This window comes from Sapajus apella, unplaced genomic scaffold (genome assembly GCF_009761245.1).
Source record: "Sapajus apella isolate SASKATOON/1434 unplaced genomic scaffold, GSC_monkey_1.0 scaffold54, whole genome shotgun sequence".
NCBI lineage: Eukaryota > Metazoa > Chordata > Mammalia > Primates > Cebidae > Sapajus > Sapajus apella.
The window spans coordinates 12511456-12528901 of NW_022436994.1; the positions used below are offsets into that span (position 1 = coordinate 12511456).

Sequence of the window (17446 nt, forward strand, 5' to 3'; positions counted from 1 at the left end):
TGCCAAGATGTAGGTGCACCTTAAAGATAACCAGCCATTGTTTCTAGAATCACTTACTGTTTAAGAGCCATGCGGTTGGAGGTCAAAAGATTTGTAACTTCCTCAATTGCTTCTCTAGATGACATCACTGTCAGAGGTGTTTGAACCAGAGAACTCCATCTTGAATAGATGCTGGGTAAAATAAGAATGAGATCTGCTGGGCTGCATTCCCAGGAGGTGAGGTATTCTAAGTCACAGGATAAGATAGGAGGTTAGTACAATATATAGGTCATAAACACCTTGCTCAAGAAGGTGGCCAAAACCCACCAAAATCAAGATGGCAGTAAGAGTGAAGTCTGGCCGTCCTTACTGCTCATTGTACGCTAATGATAATGTATTAACATGCTAAAAGACACTCTCACCAGCGATATGACAGTTTACAGATGTCATGGTAATGTCAAACACCTACCCTCTATGGTTTAACGTGGAACTCTCAGTTCTGGGAATTGCCCACCCTTTTCTGGGGAAACTCATGAATAATCCACCCCTTGTTTTGCATATAATCTAGTAGGAACAATAAGTATCTTTAGTCAAGCAGCCCAAACTGCTGCTCTGTCTATGGAGTAGCCTTCTTAATAAACTTGCCTTCACTTTATGAACTCACCCAGAATTCTTTCCTGTGCCAGATCCAAGAACCCTCTCTTGGGGTCTGGTCGGAATGCCTTTCCAGCAACTTCTTTCCCATGACTGTGAAGGGACGGTACTGAAGAGACCCCTGACCTAAAGGAAAATTGTCTGCGTGCCCCAATTGGCCAACTTTGGGTAAGTGGGGTGCATTTACCTGGGTAAAAAGATGGGATTGGGTTAGAGGCCCAACTTCAGGGATGTTAACCAATATTCCTTGGATTAATCTGCCTTGTACTCTTTGCTGATGATGGCTGTGGGTGATGGGATCAGACACGTACAGGAACATAGGGTATGGGGAGCTTTTTTCCTTCCAAAAGGGGAAAGCTGAGAACTGATGACACTGCTGGAAAATATCCCCTATGAGCAGCCACCTGAACTTTACAATGTCGCCGCAATGGGTGGGCCTTTCTCTGGCCTCCCTGAGAATGCTTTTCTCCCTTTCTCTCCTTTGCCTTTCTTATCTTTTCACAGTGGTGGCCTGAGTTCAGAGTTCAATTCCTGACTTAGGGAATGAGTCCCTTCTGGTTGATAACTGTTGTGATCTCCACCATTTGTTAATTCTCTTCTCATTCATGAACCATCTTGAATTTTCCTTTCTCTGAGCACCTAGGTGGTTACTTTCGGTAAAATTGAAAAGCCAGAAATATTGGCCTTTTGGTCTGGCTAAAATTGGGTAACAAAAAACCTAAAATAACGTGGTTTTTTTTTTTTTTAATAAAAGAGCACTGTGGTTAAAAGTCAGCTTAATTAAAAGCAGTTATTCAAGTTCTAACAGCCTGGAACTCCTTGGAAAAAACAGAGGAGGTGCCATAGATCCTGTTTCGGGAAAAACATCTGTTTTCCTCATGAAACCTCAGAAATTGAAAGTGGATAGATCTCTCTCAAAATCTAAGGCTCTGTTCTATTTTGCATGTATTATCTGATGTTTTTGCTTTTTGGGGATATCAGAAATTACTTCGCATTATGAAAGAGATTTGGTGTGCAATAACTACTTAGGAAATATACTTTTGGGGATAGCTAATGGTAATTATAAGGAAATACATGACTCTTAGCACATTTGGAGCAAAGAAACATACTCTTGGCCACCTGGAAGGTATGGAGATGTTCCTACCCTCTCAATGAGAGGAAACTTTCATGGGGGATCAGCTAATCACAGAATGGGATTTGGGTTATTTTGCAATGAAATGCATGGTAAAATCATGGCACTAAGTTGTTCTATTGCATTTCTTTTTTTGAGATCTAGGATCTGATATAAAAATGGAATCCTTAATTTTGGGGATCTGTTTTGTCTTCCAAATGTCCCTGCTTATTGGTCTGCATGCTTTCCTGGCCCTGTTCCTCCAAGAACTCCACCCTGAAGCCAGTAATCCAATTAAGAAATTGGCAAATAAAAAATCTTATAACTGCTGGATATTCTTCTGTCTGTGTATTTATGTGTGTTATGTATGTGATATTTATAGATGAAAAATCGCCAATTAATTTGCCTAAAAATAGTAAGTGCTTAGGCAAGGTGTGGTGGCTCATGCCTGTAATCCCAGCACTTTGGGAGGCTGAGGTGGGTGGATCACCTGAGGTCAAGAGCTTGAGACCAACCTGGAAACCATGTCTTTACTAAAACCACAAAATTAGCTGGGCATGATACCAGCTACTCGGGAGGCTGAGGCAGGAGAATCACCTGAGCCCAGGAGGCCGAGATTGCAGTGAGCCAAAATTGCACCATTAAACTCCAGCCTGGGCAACAGAGTAAGAATCCATCTCAAAATAATAATAAGTGCTAAAATAAAATATTTGTCAGAAAAATAAAACTAATGCCTTTTAGTTCACATGCCTTTAGCAAGCTTTGGAAAATAAAGACAGTTTTAAGGATTATTGATTGGTATAATAAAAATATCTTCAAAATTAAGACATTTGGTCTAAATTATGCAAGTCAGATATTAGGTTTGTTAAATTCGTTAAGGTCATAAGCTTTTGACTTTCTTTAGCTTTTGAAAACAGTTCAACTTGCCTGTTTAACAGATAGTTAAGGCCTGAGGACATGTGGAGTTAGCCATACCCCCTAGCTATGCTAGCAAGAATCAGACCTTATCTGCACTACTGCCTGGTGCCCTAGGCTCCACATCTACTATATAATAAAAATCACTTACTAGCCAAGTTTTTCACCAAAAGTAAAAGTTGCTAAGAGTTAACAGTGTAACATGTATTTGAGACTACTGAAGAAACAGCTATGCACATAGGTGTGTAAGGAAAGTAAAATGTACTTTCACCAAAAGAAGGCATGGGAATATGGATTTCTTGCCTAAGTTTAGAAGGTTAAAGGACTGTTTACAGTGATATAGAAAAATCTATGCCAAGAGCGGTGGCTTGTGCCTGTAATCCCAGCACTTTGGGAGGCCGAGGTGGGTGGATCACAAAGTCAGGAGTTCGAGACCAGCCCCGACTAACATGGTAAAACTCTGTCTCTACTAAAAATTTAAAAAATTAGCCAGGTGTGGTGGTGTACACCTGTAATCCCAGCTACTCAGGAGGCTGAGGCAGGAGAATCACTTGAATCCAGGAGGTGGAGTTTGCAGTGAGCTGAGATTGTGCCATTGCACTCCAGCCTAGGCAACAGAGTGAGACTTCTCCTTAAAAGAAAAAACAAACAAAACAAAAAAACCAAATCAAACCAAACAAAAACAAAATCTTTTTTTTTTTTTTTTTTGGGACGGAGTTTCGCTCTTGTTACCCAGGCTGGAGTGCAATGGCGCGATCTCGGCTCACCGCAACCTCTGCCTCCTGGGTTCAGGCTAAAGGTTTGAACAAGTTGTTGAAGGTTTATGAAAAATTAATTGTAAAAGAGATTCTGTGTGTGTCCATATTGGTTAAAGCTAAATGAGTATTATTCAGTTTTTCCATAAACTGAACATTAGAATAAAAGCACAGCAGTTTTCTTAGAACATTGTTCTTCTCTTTAACAACAACAAGGACAAGTTTTAAAGGATTATAAAAGGTTTATAAGAATCTTACCTTATGGTCATACTGATTAACATTGGATAGATTTATCTATAAGGTTTTGTTAAGAATTAGGTTTGACATTAATAGTGCATTAATGCAAGGTTAAGATTTGGCTTTCTCTCTTGAACAAGATGTTCGTGTAGTATTTATTTTTGTCTTCCCTTTTGAATAAACTGTAGGGAATGAAAGGAAAAAAAGAGACACATTATTTGCAAAGTTAGGTTGTCCCTCTTATTGAGGAAAAGTTTATGCCTTTGTAAAATTTTTGATTTATCATTTTGGCTAAATTAGTGACTTATGGTTACCTGGTATTTGATATTTGACAAACCTTCCAAAATCAAATGATAAAATATGTCTTTTTCTGACCTGAATAATCTTTTAGATATTAGGTCTCCTAAAGTCTAAATTGGCTTATTTGGTATAAAAATCATACAGAAAGTATTGTAAAATATGAAATAGTATTTGGTTTTCTTTGGGCTATATTTGTGTAAATATCTTAGTGAGATGTGTTCCAAAATTACGGGAAACTCTTATAATCATGATATGACTTACTGTATGGTATCAATAGTTATAATCGTTATATTAAAATTGTTGTGTGCCATAGAAGTAATCAAAATTGCTAGTCACGTGTGGCTTTAATAGTAGCTGTTCTAAACTTTTTGTCATCCACAGACAATTATTTAATTTTAATCCTCTTCAAAATGTCATTTATAATCAGCTATAGGGCTTTGACAGGTGCTATTGAATGTAGGCTTCTAATAACTTTGGAGACTGTACATTAGGATAGGGGAAAAACTTTCAGGACTCACATGGAGAGCTGGGACGTTTATGAATATCAAGCAGAACAGGAGTTGACTGCATGAACGGAACTAATAGAAGACTGAAGTACACACATATATACCATGGAATACTATGCAGCCATAAAAAATGATGAGTTCATGTCCTTTGTAGGGACATGGATTCTCAGCAAACTGACACAGAACAGAAAATCAAACACCACATGTTCTCACTCATAGGTGGGTGTTGAACAATGAGAACACATGGACACAGGGAGGGGAGCATCACACACTGGGGTCTGCTGGGGGGAAATAAGGGAGGGACAGCAGGGGGTGGGGAGCTGGGGAGAGATAGAATGTGGAGAAATGCTAGATATAGATGATGGGGAGGAAGGCAGCAGATCACTCTGCCACATGTGTACCTATGCAACAATCCTGTGTGTTCTTCACATGTACCCCACAACTTAAAATGCAATAAAAATAAACTTCATATGTACCCCACAACCTAAAATGCAATAAAAATAAAAAAATTAAAAATAAAAATTAAAAAAAAAGAAAGAAAATGTATACATCATGGAATATGCAGTCATCAAAAACGATGAGTTTGGGTCCTTTGTAGGGACATGGATGAACCTGAAAACCATCATTCTCAGCAAACTGACAGAAGAGCAGAAGATCAAACACCGCATGTTCTCACTCATAGGCGGGTGTTGAACAATGAGAACACATGGACACAGGGAGGGGAGCACTACACTCTGGGGTCAGTTGGGGGGCAATAGGGGAGGGACGGTGGGGGGTGGGGAGCTGGGGAGAGATAGCAAGGGGAGAAATGCCAGATGTAGGTGATGGAGAGGAAGGCAGCAAATCACACTGCCACGTGTGTACCTATGCAACAATTTTGCATGTTCTTCACATGTACCCCAAAACCTAAAATGCAACAAAATAAATGGGAAAAAAAAAAAAGAAAATGATCTTTCTGTTAAAAAAAAAAGACCGAAGTAATGTTTTTGACTTTTCTTTCTTGCTTAAAATGTTGCCGATCCTTTGTTTTGTTTTTCAAAGTCAAGGAAACTTTTTTTTGAGCTATTTACAGCTTGTGGCAATTGAGTAAATTATACTCCTGTGAACAAAATTTGGAGCATATTTGTGTCTCTCTATCGAATTTTTCCAGAACTTGGTTCTCTGGATGACCAGAGGTCATCCTCACTGCTCACTGCACGATAACTATAATGCCTTAGCATGCTAAAAGACACTCTCACCAGTGCCATGACAGTCTACAAATGCCATGGCAACATCAGGAGGTTACCCAATATGGTCCAAAATGGGAAGGAAGTCCCAGTTCTAGGAATTGTCTATTCCTTTCTTGGAAAACTCATGTATAATTCACCCTTGTTTTTCATATAATCAAGAAGTAACAATAAGTATCCTTGATTGAACAGCCCAAGCAGCTGCTCTGCCTAAGGAGTAGACATTCTTTTATTCCTTTACTTTCTTAATACACTCATGTTAACTTTATGGACTCCAATTCTTGCATGAGATCCAAGAATCCTCTCTTGGTGTCTGGATGAGGACCCCTTTCCAGTAACACCAGTATTGTCAAAACTTAAGACTGGTCTTTGAGATATTTTTCAAACTTTTGCATTATGGCAACCAAATGACTCTAGTCAGACCTGTGAGTCAGACCAAGAAACTGACTCCCAATCAGTAACTTTCATTCACAAACTGACTTAGCACAAAGACAGTTTGGATACCTCTATTATTTCATCCTAACCTATCAGCAGCACCCATTCACTAGCCCTCTGCCTGCCAAATAATCTTTAAAACCCTAGCTTCTGAGTTTTCCAGTAGGCAGATTTGAGATATGTCTTCTGTCTCTCTGCCTAGCTGGACTTGCAATTATTAAACTGTTTCTTTGCTGCAAAACCTGCTGTTCTAAGTGCATTGGCTTTTCTGGGCAGTGGGCAAGAAGACCTTGTTGTGCTGTTACTTTCTAAGGGCCTTTAACTCAAAATACTTTTTATAGCAAGGAGCCATATTTTGGGGTGAAGTTCCCTACACTCTTGCAGATGCTACTGGATTTCCATTTACTCTGCAGGTGATGATAAGCTATTGAGGACTTTAAAGTATGAGTGGTCTTGAAGTGAGGAAGCAATATGACAGGCTATTGGAGAAATGAGAGTCCCAGAACAGGACAACTATTTCAGCAGTTTAGGTGAGATATTAAAGGCCATGATAATGGAGATGAGAGTGCAAATTTTTAAGAACAGGCATTCAGCAACCCTTGTTGACATGCATCGGCCAGACACTCTGATTAAGGAAGGCAAAATGGCGGAGTATGGGTGCTGACGAGATTTGTGGAGTGGGAGACAGAAAAGAGTTAAAGTTATTTGACAAGACTTTGACTTGGGACCCCTGTGTAAATTCTGGTACGTTAACCAAGATGTAAATTCCAAAGAAGAAAAAGGATGGGTGGTGGTGAGGTGGGAACTTGGTTCAGGAAAAGGGAAGAGATAATTCGTTTTTTATTCTAGATGCTAAGCCTTGTTCTAGTTGCTTAGGCTGCTGTGGGGACCCAGTGGAAAGGAATTTTAATAATTTAGTGAAGGTATTAACATTCTGGGTTCTGATAGTTTCCTGTACTGGAGACTTCTCTTGTTTTTAAAAATTCATAATGGGCCCTCTTGTTAGGTAGAAGTAATGCAAGAATTACTCCATGATTCTTGGATAAAAATGTAAAGGCATTATAAATACAAATGCAGATGCCGTAACATGAGATGCTAAGTGGTCTGTTTAATCATGTAAATTGGGTATCTCTGTGGCTGAACTATGGCCTTGAAGGGTTAGAGGCAAGTTTTCCATACATTCCAACTTAGACTGGCCCTCTGGTATTTCCCACATGATATTTTTTAAGACTGACAAATCCAGAGTTTGGCAAATTCACGATAGGCAATTATGGGCTGTGGAGGACACATGAGCACACAGCCTGTGGGGAAAATGCAAGTGGGGGTCCTCCTGAAAGAATCCAGGGAAAACAAGTAAAACTCATTCTTTCTTTCAATAAGGATCTGGTAAAAACAGACACAAAAGTAAAATCCAAAGGAACCTGGTGATTTTAGTGAAAGAGACAGAAACTTGAGCAGGGTATGTGAGACCCTTATGGGAGATGCACAACTCAGATGGAATAAGGTAGTGGTAGGATGGAGACCAGAGAAATGCTTAAAGGAGGTGATGTTGACTCTGAGCAATAGTTAGCCAGTTCAAAGAGTGTGTGGAAGGCATTGTAGGGTGAAAGGCGGTGTGTGTCAAGGGGACACAGATTCAGAGGCAAGACAGCTGAGTGAGCAGGAACAGTTTCATATACTTCAGTGTCCTTCAGTCTAGAGTGTTAGAAAAGGAAGGGAAGGGAGTGCATTGGAAGCAGTGAGGAGGAGTCTGGAGTAGTGGGTTGGGCTAAAAAACTTGAGCTACATCCATGGAAGATGATAGCAAGCCATTGTATGATTTTAAGCAGGGGACCAGTATGCCATCCCAGCAGTTGGGTGGAGAATTGAGTGGACAACAGTCTAGAGAAGGGTAACATAGGTAACTCTCACAGAAGATCAGGCCAAACAAGTTAAAGGTTTAAATCAGGTCAGGGTAACAAGGTTGGAGAGGAGGGGCAGATCCATTAACATGGATAATAGGATGGTAAAATGATGGTCAGCTGAGACTTTGGTGCTATTGATCAATGAGGGGAATAACAGACATAGCTTTAGATGTACTAAACTTGAGTTTCTATGGACATCTAGGATAGGAAACAACCAAAGGCCCTCACTGCTGGTGATAAGGAGGACTATGGTAGCATTTATGAGCATTTCTTTTATGTCAGTCTGTTAATTGTTTCACATTTATCAGGTCATTCATTCTTGCCTTGCTTTATTCTTCATAGATCCTATCATTGTTATGTATTAAATAATCATTGGCTCATTAGTACAGTGTCTGTCCAACACCATTAATAGAGGTGCTACAATGACAATGACTGTTACTGTGTCATGTTTATCCCTGCATGACATATATGTCATGAAATTTTGGTGAATAAATGAGGAAATAAGACAAGCTTTGTGATAACTGTATCAGGTAGGGATGATTATTTTGCCCATTTGACAGATGTGAAGACTGAGGATTGAGATTACATATATTGTCCCACGTTACACGGCTAGCCAGAACAAATATAGATCTTCAGATCTATAGTTGCATAAATGACCATTGAAATCACAGGGAAGTGTTGAACTGCTTTCCTAGGAATAATGCAGAGTGAAAAAAGGTCAAAGAGGAAATCCTAGGGGAGCCTCAGCCACTGTGGGAGAAAGAAGAATCTTCAAAGGAGACTGAAGAGCAGTGCCAGGGACATAAAAGAAAGCCAGGAATGGGATTGTGTTCTAGAAACTAAAGAGGGAGAGCCTTCCCTGAACACGGGGGTAGTAGGCAATGCCATACTGAACTTAACTTTTAGGGAAGGTGTGCTCTGGAAATCAGGGAACTCTGTGGCAGAATTTCGGCCTGGAGGAGTGAGAGGCAAGCTTTCCTTAGAGGAGTAATGAGTGCTGGAGAACATGGTGAGTGCCTTCTCGGTGGGATGGCAGTGACAAGAGTCAGCCTGGAGTAAGAACTGAAGGGAGGGGAGTGGAGATCCTGGGGGACAATAGTGTCCATGAATCACCATGAGAGAAAAGAGGAAAAGAGACAGTGACAAGTAAGAAAGAGGTGCGAAAAGATTCCCTTATTACAATGGGTGATGATCCAGCTCTGTGACTTGTGCTTGCTGCAGAATAAAAATGTGCACATATGTGCAGGGTATGTATGTATGTGTGGGTGTGTGTAGATGGGGTGTATGTATGTTTGTATGTGTTTCATAAGTGAATGAATCAATAAAATCTGATAATGACTGTAAACTGTACATTGCAGAATGCAAAACAAATGTGAAGACTTATTACTCTCTGCTTAGGTTACCCTTGGGGAGATGGTGCCTTCAGACATCTTACCTTATGCCACATAAGCAGGAGGTTATGGCTGTGGCAGAGATCCCCATCACTCCTTCTATCACGGGGAACTGTGCATTCTGTCCAATGCTGTTGTTTAGAGGGAGATTATAAGAAGGAGATTCTTCCTCTTAAGGAGAAAAGTGCATAATGCATCTGTTACTGAAACACCAGAGATTCAGTCTGGGTCCTGATGCCCATGCACAGAAAGCCAGTCACTGAGACAACAAGTATTGCAAGGCAAGAAGGCTTTAACTGAGTGCTGCAGCAGAAAAGGGTCAAATCCATCTCCTTAACTGACAAAAACTGGGGGGCTTTATATGATGGGTAAGGCAGGAAAACAGGAGTTAGAGAAAGGCAAGGACGCACTCATAATGAATGTGGGGCCTGGATGCAGTGATCTGGTGAGTTTCAGTCCCTGGCCTCAGGGTCAGTTTCATGAGGAAGAAACTCAGATGAGACAAATGTAAGTTTCAAGTTTTAAGACCAGGGAGGGTCATCTTCTATATTTATCAAAAAAACCTGTAAACATCAGTTCTATGAGACAATTGAGCTGGTTTTACATCATTACTGTCTCTGCAAGTGTTCACATGCCTGGAGCAGACCTGAGAGGAGCCACAGTGAAGGCTCCCCTGGCCATGTGGTCAGTGGGCTCCTCCCATGCTTAGGCAAAAGGCTGTCCTCTCACTTCTAGCCAAAAGTGAAAGTGGAGATGGTCCTCCACTGTATTCCACACACAGGCTTGCCTGTGGACACAATCCCTACATATTTTCAGGGCTCAATGCAAAATGCAAATGTGAGGGTCCTTCTTTAACAATGATTATGAACATAAAGTCAGTGACCACAGAGCATTAAACCAAAAGTGATTGGTTCCTTCTTAGCACAGAGTCCTTTCCAAGGGCCCAGGCATGAGCTCTGCAGCTAGTCCTGCTGCAGTCTGAGCTGGGCTACCAAATGTCATCAGTTTGAATAGATGCTTGAGTTATCAGCATGTGTTATGTCTTTGCAAACATGATCATTACAGAATTTCTTATATTACCAAAAAGAAAAAAACAAAAAAAGATTATTTGCTCATACTGATGTATGCTATACTCAGGTGGTTCATCCCCCCTCAGGTGGTTCATCCCCCCTCAGGTGATTCATCCCCCCTCAGGTGGTTCATCCCCGCTCAGGTGGTTCATCCCCCCTCAGGTGGTTCATCCCCCCACCTCTCTAGTAGGTTCTTTTCACTCTCCATTGTATACTCCTTGTCCCTGCATCTGAAGTACCACCCTCAAATTTCTTTTCTCCTTACCCACTACACTATCTAGACAGTATTGGAAATTTGTTTACTTTCAATCCTGGGGACCAAGACAAAAATATTCTTGGCTTACATATTTGGTGAGTTCCTGAAAATGTGAGCCCACAGCTATTACTTATATTTGATATTGCATCCTCCCACAGGTGTTCATTAAATTTTCAAAGACTTCCCAACAGGTGACTGCAGAGCATCCCAAACACTTTAAATAATACAGGTGCACAATCCACAAATCTGAGAAAGAAAATACAAGTCTGCAAACTTTTTAAAAAAACTGTTTGATTTAAATAATCAAAGTATGTGGAATGATTTAATAGTGTTTATCTTACTTAGTGTGAATATTTTCATGTTTTACTGAAGAAAATTTTAATGTGTTTGAATGCTTCCTCCAACCCCCAATGGAGGTGTCACACAATACACAGTCTGTGCTCACATTACCATTTTAAAAATGCAACAGATCCCAAAGTTTGGCCCACCTGGGTTATGGTTCAAGAATTGTGACCCTATGTTAATATTCACTTGGGGAAGCAATTTGCACCAGTCAATGTATAATCTGTTATCATTTGATTTGTACATAAACTCTCTGGGAATGTAATTTAATGGTCATTTAAGTCACCTCTTTTATAGTCAAATAAAGGCCAAAAAGCATGGTTATATACTTCCCAGATATTTCCATTTCTTTGGGAATATTTAGTGACTACATGGAATTTTAATATTTAGCTCTTAAATCTTTATCTACAAATTCCTCATGAATTTATTGTAGCTAATAGTCCTACATGTAAGTACTGCAATAAAGAGGTTTCTGTTTTAAAAAATTCTGACATTACTGCAATTAATAAACATTTCTAACTTCATTGTAGACAAACGAAATATAACCCACAAACAGATGCATTCTATAGGTTGAATCATTCAGGAAGAAATGAAGGCATTTTATTTTTCTGGAAAGCTATGTATGTATACACCTAATGAGCACTTACTGTATCATAGTTAGTGAGTGAATACTAACAATAGTTATAAATTCTGCAAAGATATAAATCTCTGCTAAGTGAAGTTGATTTTAGTCGTTATCCCTATTTACCAGATAAGCAAAGTGAGGCACAGGAAGAAGGAAAATATTCTGTATTCGACCTTTATGTTTATTGTTGGTCCAAAGAGTAACTGCTTAGTTCCTGTGTGTTCCTTAGTTTCTTCTTTCCCTCCCCCTTCCCCCTCCCCCCCTCTCCTCCTCCCTCTCCTGTCCTCTTTCTCTTCCTCCTCTTCTTCTCTCCTTCTTCTTCTCCTGTAGTTAAATGCCATTAGCCCACTGTTCATTCTTTTGTGGCTTAGATTTTCTATTATCTTCAGTGTCACTAAGCATTTTTCAATTCCTATGTGAAACATACAATGGTTGTCTTCAAGACTAATAATTATGTCTTATTGAAGACAGAATTAAAGACAATGAAAACTTAGGAGGTATTGAATGAGTTTTACTGGCCACCTCCAAAATCCATTACTTGATAGAGCCATTGAGGTTTAATACAATGAATGCCAAGAAAGATCTAGCAGCCATAATTATAAATGCTACTAAAATGAGTAATATTTTAAAACATTCCTGCAATATGTCTCGTTAAATCTTAATTTACAGAGAGCCACAGTTCATAAAACATCACAGGGGCTGAGGCTGGGCAGTTTGAAGAATGATGCAAATCTCAACTTGACAGAGGACTTCACAATGATTTGGTGTTCTTATAATTTGGTGAAGTGAGTTTTCCCTTCAAGGAGACAGGGGCATGGAGACATTTGATAGTATACCTATTACAGAAATGAAGTCAGTGGTAGAGCCAGAATTAAAACTTAGGGCATCTGAGGATCCCATATCTGATATCACCCATTTAGCCACATAGAGGATGAATTGAGTCACCAGTGAAAATTCTGGGGGAGGGGGCCCTAAAATAATTTCTTCTGACTATGCTACATCTTATCTTGCCACACTGTGGGTGACAGAGCCTGTCCTCATTATCTTATGCCCAACCATGAGCCCTTGTGTAGGAGAAGTGAGAAAAATGAAGTCTGTGGTGTGATTTTGATTGTCATGTGGGAAGAGGATGTAAACGGCTCCCTCCTCATGGACTGGGGATCTGAGTGTGCAGGCCTTTAAACATGGATCCAGGGCACGGCTCTCTCTTCTCTGCCTGACAGCTGAGAGCGCACCTCCTACTTCCTTGGCCACAAGCACACATTTTTAATAAGACATCAGCTGAGCAGTAGAATATCGGATATGAGTTTTAATTGCATTCTGCTTCCCGTAAGTTCTACCCCATCATTGTTAAGGGAAATAACACTACCTTGGCGTTCACAATGTAGCTTTCCTGATGGGCAGTCTCCAAATTTTACATAAAAATTCTGATGAAGATAAGACTCACTTCACCAGCTTGTGGTGAAAAATAATGTCTCGTTTCTAATGTTCAAATCCTATCGACTTCAAGCCTTTGTTCCACTGGTCACGAGAGGGCTCTCCCTCTGCAGGTGCTTCAAATGCACTCTAAGTGGAAGGGGATCCGTGGTGCTTAATAACACTTTGCAGAGGAGGAAAGGGGGGAGTGCTTTCTCTACCACTATTGCCAGTGCCTGGTGTGGTCAGCAGGCAAATATTCTAGGGCAAGGCTGCAAGCCCCAAGGAACTGAAGAGCACCTGGCCTTACTTCGGAATCCAGGGTGAGGAAGAAGCTGCTTTTCCTCTCAGACTTATTCTCATCTATGGCTGCTGCACACCACGCCTGGCCCAAATTCTAAGGTATAATTCTATCACTTTACACTCAGGCTCAGACATTTTCTCCAGGGCACATCATGGTGCCTGGACACTGGTTTCAGGGTAGGGGGGGCAGGGGGTGTGGTCACAGAACCTGCTTTGCTAGAAACAGCTCACCCCACCAACAACAAGGCCCTGGCGTTAAGCCTAAATCCAACTCCCTCGGGAGCCCCTCTCATCCGTTGGCCTCATCCAGAACAACACCTGGCCATCAGATATCCTCTAATAACCCAGAGCCTCAAAGCTATCATTTCTCTCCTTCTAGATGACTCTTTGGCCCTCAATGGAAATCTGTTGCTACAAGTAGATATAGATTAAAAGGAACAGTACTCAGCTTTATCCACCTGGGAAAATTGTGCCTCAGAGACCTGCTATGTTCCTAAGAAGATCATGGTGTGTTTACCTCATATCACATATTTAAGTGGGTATCTATTTTTTTTCCTAAAAAAAATATTTGTTATGTTGCTAAAACCAGAAATAACTGGGACTGTTTGAAATCATTTAAAACAATAAAATAAAAATAAAACCAACTAACTAACCAAAAAGACCCATTAACAGTCCTGTCTTGGGCTAAGTGGTCATCTCAATAGAAACACTGTTGTTGAGGAAGAAGGCGGAGCTCTGACAAAATAGTTTGTATGTGAAACAGTAACCACCAACAGAGATGTTCTGACTATGTTAGGGACCAAGAGAAAACTCATGAAATCTAATGTAGCAAGGAAATTGAGGGTGGGATAAAGAAAACTCCACCTCAGTCATGCAGACCTCAGAAGATGCCTAAGTGCCGGATGGTGAGGAAATAGACATGAGAGTGACCTGCCAGGACCCCTGTGGACCAGAGTTAAGAACATTGCACACATCCTTTCTGTGAACAAAGTTAACGCTGGGCAGCTTGCACCCCACTCCAGCTTAGGTAGGGTAGAATTGTACCCAACATAAGATTAGATTCAGCATATAAGGCAAATGTTATATATAACTAAAATATGTTGAAAAATCTCACAATCCACCTATAGGTTCAGAAAGCATTACTTTGTGGGCATAACCCCAGAAGAACATCAGGTTCAGATCTATGTCTCTATTCTTGGACATATGTATTGAGTGGCAAGTGGTATCACCTATGACATTGTAATGTTCTCTCTTTCTCTCTCTCTCTCTCAAGTGCATGTAGTTGGAATCACGTGAGTTATATGTGCGTATGATATGGCTATACTGTATGTGAGAAGGGGAGGCATGTCCACATGGCATCCAGAAAAAAGTAATCACATAAGGGAAAGGGAGTATCTGTCAGAAAATACAAAAGAAAAGTCTCCATCTAAAAATAGTTTTGGTATTGAAACAGAGAAAAATAATTATTGTTTTGCTGTTGCCAATAATCTGCCCATCTGAAATAAAGCCAAAAAATTATGGGAGCTAAAGAAGAGATTGACACAATTCTTGAAACACCTTTTAGAGTATTTCTAAACTTTCTAAACACTTTCTAAAGTGTTTCTAAATCTGACTCCCAGGACACCACACTAGTTCTGCTCCCATTGTACTGGCCATCCCCGGTCGGTCTCCATTGCTCCTTCCCCTTCATCTTCTCAGCCTCCAAAGACTGATGTCTCACTAAGCTTAGCCATTGTATCCCTTCTTTTCTATGTGTTCACCCACTTGTTTGGTGATTGCTTTGGTTCCCGTGGCTTTATATGCCACCTATCCCCACACATATACGCTGATGGCTCTGCATTTATGTCTCTAGCCCAGAGCTCTAGACCTGTATGTATAACTGCTTATCTAACATTTCCACTTTGACGTAGCAGGAATCTTGGCAAATGTGTCTAAAACCAAACCCTTGAGTTCTTATTTTAATCATATTGGCTCTTTTTCCTCTAGTATGTTCCCTCTCTGTCAAAGGCACCACTGTTCATCAAGTTGCTCAGGTCAAATATCTGCAGTCATTCAGTACTCTCTCTCTCTCTCACGCAGTGTCTAAACTATCAGAAGATCCTGTCGTCCGGATATTAAAATTTTATGCATCGTCATCTCTTTTTACACCACTCTCATCCAGGCCACTGACACCTCCTGCTTGGACCTTCACCATCCTTCTCTAACTAGCCCTCCTTCTTCTACTCTTGCCCTTCACAGACCATTCGCCTCGCAATGGCCAGATAAGTCTTTTAAAGATATAAATTAGATTACCAGTGACTCCCTTGTTCGAAAACTTCAGGTGGGTTTCCATTGTGGTTGGAATAAAATCTCAAGTCTCTTTATGGCTTTCAAAAATCTTCATGATCTGGTTTCCACCTAACCTTTCAATCACATCTCAAGCCTTTGGGCCCTTATAAAACTAACCTCAAATTTATTTGGCCTTTAATAGTTTCTAGAACCACACCAAACTTTTCACCTCATCCGAACATTTTTGTTTGCTAGTCCCTTAAGCCTGGAACCACCTTCTGCAGTTTTAGCATAGCTGGCTCCAAGCCTAAAAAGCTATACATAGATCAGAAGGAAGAATGTAATTAAAAGAACTAACCAGGTCTTACTTCACACTTCAGATCCTTAGCACCACGGATCAGACCTGTGTTGGGAAGAGAAAAGTCATTTAAATAAAGTTTATGATTGAATCTTTAATCTAGATACATGTTAACACAGAAAACACAGTAGAGTTTGCTTAAGATGTTATTGAAAGATACAGATGGGCAATTCACCATGTTTGAAGGCAAAATTTGGGGGGAAAATAAAAAGGAATTAAAAATACATCATATCTATGGTGTCGTCATTTAACGCTTCTCAACAAACAATTTCTGTGGTTTAGGAAAGGCTGTAGATGCACACTTATGTCAGAACCAACCACATGGCGAAACTTCCACCTTGGTTCTAATAATATTCCAGTTGATTCTTTGTAGTTTTCTAAGTAATGTATCTGGGATGTATTATAAGACTCTTATACCCTAATTGAGTAGTATTATGTGTTAAGCAATAAAAACAATTCTCACAATGCAAGCAGTCAAAAAAATGGAACTCTTGAATATATTTACTAAAATTAAACAAAGTAAAGGTGTACTTCAACTGATAGAGGTGAAAACTTAAAACAACTTAAGAATGAAAAAGATCTACAGTAAATATTAAAACAAATAGTATATAGAGTGATATACACTGCTTATAAATATTAATTAGAAATATAACTGCACAAGTCAATATGGTTCTTTAAAAAACAATGGCATATTATAAAATTAGTCACATAATTAAAAAAATTTTCTAGTATCCCAGGTCAGTTAACAGCAAGTAAGATGTAAAACAGGTAGAGAATAGGAGAAGTAAAAACATACCAAATTCTTTACTACACATATTGTCAATCTTAAAAGTTCTCGAGAATTAGAGACACGTAGATTTAGATGTGTGGATTGAGAAGCGAAAGAGATTCAAGTAAAATAAAAAATATATGTAACTTGCAAATCACTATAAAATGTTAAAGAAAAGCCTTAATGTTGATATTCTCAAGAGGCTTTGTGAACTGAAAAAAAAAATCACTTTCATTTTATACAAAAATTGTTTGCAAATATAGGAAAACATCTAGAAATTCCATTTGACCCAGCAATCCCATTACTGGGTATATATCCAAAGGATTATAAATCCTTCTATGATAAGGACACATGTACACGAATGTTCATTGCAGCACTGTTTACAATAGCAAAGACCTGGAACCAACCCAAATGACCATCGATGATAGACTGGACAGGGAAAATGTGGCACATATACACCATGGAATATTATGCAGCCATTAAAAACGATGAGTTTGTGTCCTTTGTAGGGACATGGATGAACCTGGAAACCATCATTCTCAGCAAACTGACACAAGAACAGAAAATCAAACACCGCATGTTCTCACTCATAGGCGGGTGTTGAACAATGTGTTCTCATTGTTCAA

General features: G+C 39.8%; 1 long non-coding RNA gene across 2 annotated transcripts in view; it reads right to left on the bottom strand.

Annotated features, from left to right (window-relative positions):
• Window positions 1-17446, bottom strand: part of LOC116527414 — a 153572-nt gene that overhangs the window by 95652 nt on the left and 40474 nt on the right. For both annotated transcript variants that reach the window (XR_004258537.1, XR_004258536.1), the window contains one exon: window positions 16052-16096. This is a non-coding gene — a long non-coding RNA (uncharacterized LOC116527414). The remainder of the gene's footprint in view (window positions 1-16051; window positions 16097-17446) is intronic.